Source organism: Mastomys coucha, unplaced genomic scaffold (assembly GCF_008632895.1).
Source record: "Mastomys coucha isolate ucsf_1 unplaced genomic scaffold, UCSF_Mcou_1 pScaffold12, whole genome shotgun sequence".
Classification (NCBI taxonomy): domain Eukaryota; kingdom Metazoa; phylum Chordata; class Mammalia; order Rodentia; family Muridae; genus Mastomys; species Mastomys coucha.
In genome coordinates this window covers 76,610,695-76,616,917 of record NW_022196894.1, presented here as the reverse complement: position 1 = coordinate 76,616,917, position 6,223 = coordinate 76,610,695, and positions in this window count along the sequence as shown.

The following is a 6,223-nucleotide window of genomic DNA, read 5'->3' as shown; positions in this document are numbered from 1 at the left end:
GTTCTTCTGTATTTCTTTGAGGGTGCTATTTATGCCTTTCTTAAGGTCCTGTATAATCATCATGATAAGTGATTTTATATCTGAATCTTGCGTTTCTAGTGCAATGGTGTGTCCAGGACTTGCTATGGTGGGAGAATTAGGTTCTGATGATGGCAAGTGACCTTGGTTTGTGTTGTTTATCTTCTTACGCTTGTCCCCCCTCGCCCCCGGGATCTGGTTAACTCCAGTGCTACCTGTCCTTGCTAAATCTGACTGGAGCCTGTCCTTCCTGTGATCCTGGTTGTGTCAGAACTCCTCAGAATCAAGCTGACTGTGATCCTGTTATTCTGGGATCCTGGCATCCTGGGCTTGTTAAATCACCTCGGAGTGTGGCTTTCTCTGTGAGTTGTGGGACTGGCTGCAGAGCTTGTGCCCAAGGTCTGCTCAGAACACTAACCCAGACAGACCAGAAGAACCGGAGTCAACGTGCTAACAGGCTGGCGGAGCAAATCAAACTGGTTTGAACCTTTGTCATCACTGAAGCTTGTCCTTGGCCAATCTCTCTCATGTACACATTACACATTAAAACCTATCAGCCAATCTGGTAGCATGTCCCTCTTCTCATCTGCTTCCCTCATTCCGCAAATATATCCAAAAATATTTATAGTAAAAAGTTGAAACAATGTGTTGTTCAAGAAATTATGTTCACAACTCAATTGTAAAAATACAATTTATCTTTGAAGTGAAAGGAATATCAAATAGTGACTCTATCTTTTCAAGAGATTAATGAAAATCTGACAGATATTCAGATGTAGAAGATATTTTAATTTTGAAACTTTTCTATTGTTACTATTATTCAAATAGTAAACTCTATCAATGTCTTACAAGACATTTATTGTAGAAATGATCATTGTGAAATTATGATCATTGAATGCTGTTTTAGAAAATAGAATAAGTGATGTATGAACAATCTAAATAGTTTGCAGATTTAGAGGTACAGAATGTATTATAATTCCTAACTAACCTCCATAGACTTAGCTGAAATTAACTTCATGAAAGTGAGTTTCTTCATTTCTTTGTTATTTTAAATAAAAGATTGCAGAATCAAGTAATTATTATACAGAAAAGAAAAAAAAATAAAGCACAGATTTTAAGAAATATCAACAGTCTAAATCATTTAAAAGCTATTGCATTTTCACAATGACTCTTTATATTTATGTAGATCTCACTAAATTATGTATGCTATCTGTATCACTGCATAGAAAGTGATAATTTGTATTCCTGGAATGTTACTCCCCGTGCTGACTTACTTGTGAACATGTGGATATGACTGAGACTGAGAACTCCATCCTATATTTATACACCATCACCAGAATAGGGTCTCTATTTTTCGAAGAGCTCCTGCTGCTCCTGATCTTCTCCCCTATGAAGTTGCAATTCACTTTTATTCTACTCATTGCAATGTTGTCTGTGCTGATGGCATAAAAGGCTTTCAAGTGATTTTGCAAAACACAGCAAGTTTTTCCTATTATCTTATTTCTGATAACAGTATAATCAACTGCAAAGTCTTATATGAGCTTTCCCCCCTTCCCTGTATTCCTGTCACTCTCTCTTCCTTTTTCCTGCTTTCTTCTCAGGTTTATTAACATTATATATATATATATATATATATAATATATATATTATATATATATATAAAATATATATGTGTATATACATATATAAAATGTCTTATATATTACATGTATATATTAATATAAAATAAGTATAAGTAAAAATAAGTAAAAACAGGTTCATGTATATTGCATATAAGTATTAAAATATTTGATATATATTACATATCATTTTATTTATATTTTCCTTTTTAAAATCTAGCATCCATTCTGTTTTGCATTTTTCAGTAGCTCTCTCTTCCATAGCTCATTCTAACATTGTTTTCTCTTCTTTCCTAATAACTGGTAAGTCACAGATTTTATCTCCTGTCAGTTTTATCTCTTTCTCTCATGGATTCTAACTTCCCCTTTTCTTCTCATCTGTTCCTTATCAACTTTTTATATTAAATCTCTTTTTAAGATGTACTGAAATTTTAAGGTGAGTTCTTAGCTATTTTGTCTAAATTGTTATTGTTACATGGAACTGAGTATCTATTATAATTCTTTTTAAAAATCATGTGTATTAAAAATTACTTTGTATTATATGGGTCAAAGATATATCTTCTTTCTCCCATTGTAAAGCAATGGCCAACATTCTGGACTATGTGAAAATACAGGCAAATAAGTCAAAAGGTAACAGCAAACATTGATCAACCCTAACATCACAAAGAAAATTTTGTCATAAAGACCCTTTACCCCAGAACAAAAGTTAACTTTAGTATTATATTTGATATAAAATTGAATAGTTATATAGAAGTAAAATTAGAAAATTTTGATTCTAAGTTGATGATAGACAATACACAATTGTAGCTAGATATCTATTCAGATTAATTATAGCTGAACTGTGTGCGATTCTTCCTTGATTATGTCTGTTTAAGTATAGGGGCAAGATCCATAGTGTGAACATCTTATGTTCTTGTCACATAAGCTAAAGTGAGTATGAGAATGATCTTTCATTCTTTTGTTCCTACCTTCCTTGCTTGCTTCCTTCCTTCCTTTCTTTACTTTTTCTCCCTATCTCTCTCCTTACCTCTCTGCTTCACTTTCTTCCTTCATCTTTTTTTGGGGGGGGGGGTTTCAAGACAGGGTTTCCCCGTGTAGTCCTGGCTGTCCTGGAACTCACTCTGTAGACCAGGCTGGCCTTGAACTCAGAAATCTGCCTGCCTCTGCCTCCCAAGAGCTGGGATTAAAGGTATGTGCCACCACCGCCTGGAGCCATCTTTTTTATTTCTTAAAGGGTCTGGAGATTAACATAGGATGTCATAGAAATGGGAAAGCAAAGTTCTATTCTGTTCCAAACTCGGCCCCAGATAAGATCGTAAAGACTTTCTTTTTACAAGGAAAGGGCAAAGAGATGGGTATAATAATGTTGCAGATGTCATTAACCTTTTTTTAAAGGAGGAGGAATTATAATATTCACGTCTTCCATAGGAAGAAATTGAAGTAAGAGAAAACAAAACAAAACAAAACAAAACAACAACAAAAGAAAATATTTACCTTGACCATGGTATTTTGCTATAGAGTTGGTCCTTTTTAGTTTCACTGTTTTTCTAACAATAGTGAAATAATGTTTTGAATTAAATGTCTGTAGAAGTTCTATGTGTCTGAGTTACAGGCATATCTACTTCTCTCTGAAGTCCTATGGATGACTGCTTATGTACTCATGTTACTCATGATCTGTCAACCATACTGGATTAAGGTAAGCAGGAAGCCCTTAGTGTTTGCATATTGAAGACAATGCTCCTTAGAAGGGTATGAGTGTTTTCCAGAGGAATTCTGAAGAAAAATGCTTCAGTCCTTTGTCCTTTCATAATGATATAAATTGGAAGACGTAAAATATCAAATTATGCCTTTGAGTGTTTCTGGACATAATTTGAAGTACAAAAAAAAAAATATTGTTTTCTCCCATTTTTTTTTTTTTTAAAAAAACCATGTTGCTAATCATGTTTTGATGTTGATTGCTATAATTGGATAGGTTTTTTAAAAATTATTTATTTATTTTATGTATATGAGTATACTATAGCTGTCTTTAGACACACCAGAAGAAGGCATCAGATCCCATTACAGATATTTGTAAGTCACCATGTGGTTGCTGGGAATTGAACTCCAGACCTTTGGAAGAGCAGTCAGTGCTCTTAACCTCTGAGCTATCTCTAAAGCCCAGATTGTTTCTCTTATTTCTTTTCCAGATTAAAAACAATGATCATGTTTATGCCATGTCTAATAGCATCTTCAATTTATACATATATGTATTATTTGTTTTATATTTTAAAATCAGTTCATAATGTCAAGTTTTTAAAGCAATAATTAAAATTTGAACATGTCATAACCTGAACCACTTGGAAAAACTGTTTTATAATGAAAATAATTGTCCAAGTTTAAATAGACTATTAGTTCAATCAGTAAACATTTTCATTCATAAATATGCATTTGTCATAATCTAAAGTCCATGAAAATATTTATAACAAATTATTTTTCTCAAATATCTTCTTCCAATTTTAAGAAAGACATAGTAATAATATAAAGTATGTTTCTTGTATTTTAATGATTAATGATAATATATGTTTCTGTTTCATTATGTATGCTAATTGATTTAAAGATATACAGTATTTAAATAACTCCCAGCTTTGATGCAGCAATGTTAACTATGATATTTATTCAGCAAATTTAGGATATATGTTAAAACTTATTATTAAGTTTGTTGGAGGTATGTTTACATACACACATTTATACTAATTCAAATGCATATGTCTTGTTAAAGTTTATAACTAGTGGTCTAAACAGAAAATAAATCAATAGTGACACTAGTGGGATGATAAAATTAGAAATATAAAGAGAAAAACCCAGGACACCTTGCAAATAATTGAAAGCAGAATTTGAATGTTTACTAAATAGTCATTGTAAAATATCATATGTATAGAAGACATTTTCATTAAATAGGTTCCTTGGTAATAAATTGTATGTTTATTAGGGCTTTGTTTGCAGTGTCCCTATGAGATCATGCAAGTTCAAAAGTATCAACAAAATTGACTTTAATATCCTGGAAAAACTGACACAGCTGTTTGTTTTCCAGAAGAGCCAATGACTCATAAATAAAAAGGTAAGGCCATAACACCTTTTGCAGAGATGCTAATACAGCATATCAGGTACTGACAGAGTTCATGAAGCAGCTCTATCTGTTGAGAAGCTCCTTCATTTTCAGCAGTAACAGCTTCAAAATAATTTATCAAAAATGATGCTTTTTTGCTGAAAGACATTATTTTCCATGGGTTTGTAAACTTTGGTTAATTGAAAAGTTTGTGATTTCATGTAAAGAGAAGTGTTTTGACATTGTAATTAAATTACATTTCACCTGTCCCTTTCTGCTCGAAAAACATTCTGATACACACCCACATACTCTCCTGTAAATGCATGGCACCTGTTTTATTAATTGTTACTGTACTCATGTATGAATTCACATATGTATACTAATTTCTAAATATAATCTGTTGACACCATAAGTTGTTACTTCTGAATGTTTTCAGGGATGACCATTTTTTTCTGTCATTTTCAGGTAGAAAGAGATACCAAGTGAGACTTACATCAAAGAAACCATTTCTACAGATTGAGTTGATAGGTTCTAGAGTTGAATTGCCTGTCTGATCCGGAGATAACAGTTTCTCTCCTATTTTGTGTATTTTATCTTTACTCTGATGTTTCTTTTGCTGAAGATTTTAAATTTCAACCATTCCCACTTGTCTCTTGTTAGAATTACATCCTCTCACATTGAGATAGTTTATATACATTCTAAGTGTATGAGATTCTCTTGTCATATCAGCTGGTGTATACTGCCTGGTTTGTAGTCCAGTATCTGAGCTCCACGTTAATTGAGACTGCTGGTCCTCCTACAGGGTGGCCCTCCTCCTCAGCTTCTTCCACCTTTTCCCTAATTCAACCATAGGGGTCAGCAGCTTCTGTCCACTGATTGGGTGCAAATATCTGCCTGTGACCCTTTCAGCTGCTTGTTGGGACTTTTGGAGGGCAGTCATGCTAGGTCCCTTTTTGTGAACACTCCATAAAAATGGAAACATGCAACCTCTGGAGGTAGGAGGTTAAGGGGATCCTCCAGAATGTTCCAGAAACCTGTGAGGTGAGAGACTCTCGTGACTCCAAGAAAGGGATCTTAGATGACATGCCCTACATTGGGGAGAGGGAACTTATAAAGCCCACCTCCAGCAGAAAGTCAGGGCATCCTCTACTATTCACATGCTGTCAGAACAATCAGTCCCACCATATGTACTCCTTGGTTGGTGGTTGAGTCTCTGGGAGCTCTGAGGGTACTAGTTAGTTCATAATGCTTTTCACCCTAAGAGGCTGCAAACCCTTCAGCTCCTTTGGTCCTTTTTCTAAGTCGATCATCAATGGGAGGAGAGGCCTTTGTCCCTGTGAAGGTTCTGTGCCCCAGTGTGGGGGAATGCCAGAGCCAATAAATGGGAGAGGGTAGAGTGGTAAGCATGGGGAGGGTTGTTCTTGTTGTTTTTGTTTGTTTGTTTTTTGGAGGGGAAACTGGGAAAGGAGAAATCATATGGCATGTAAATAAAGAAAATATCTAA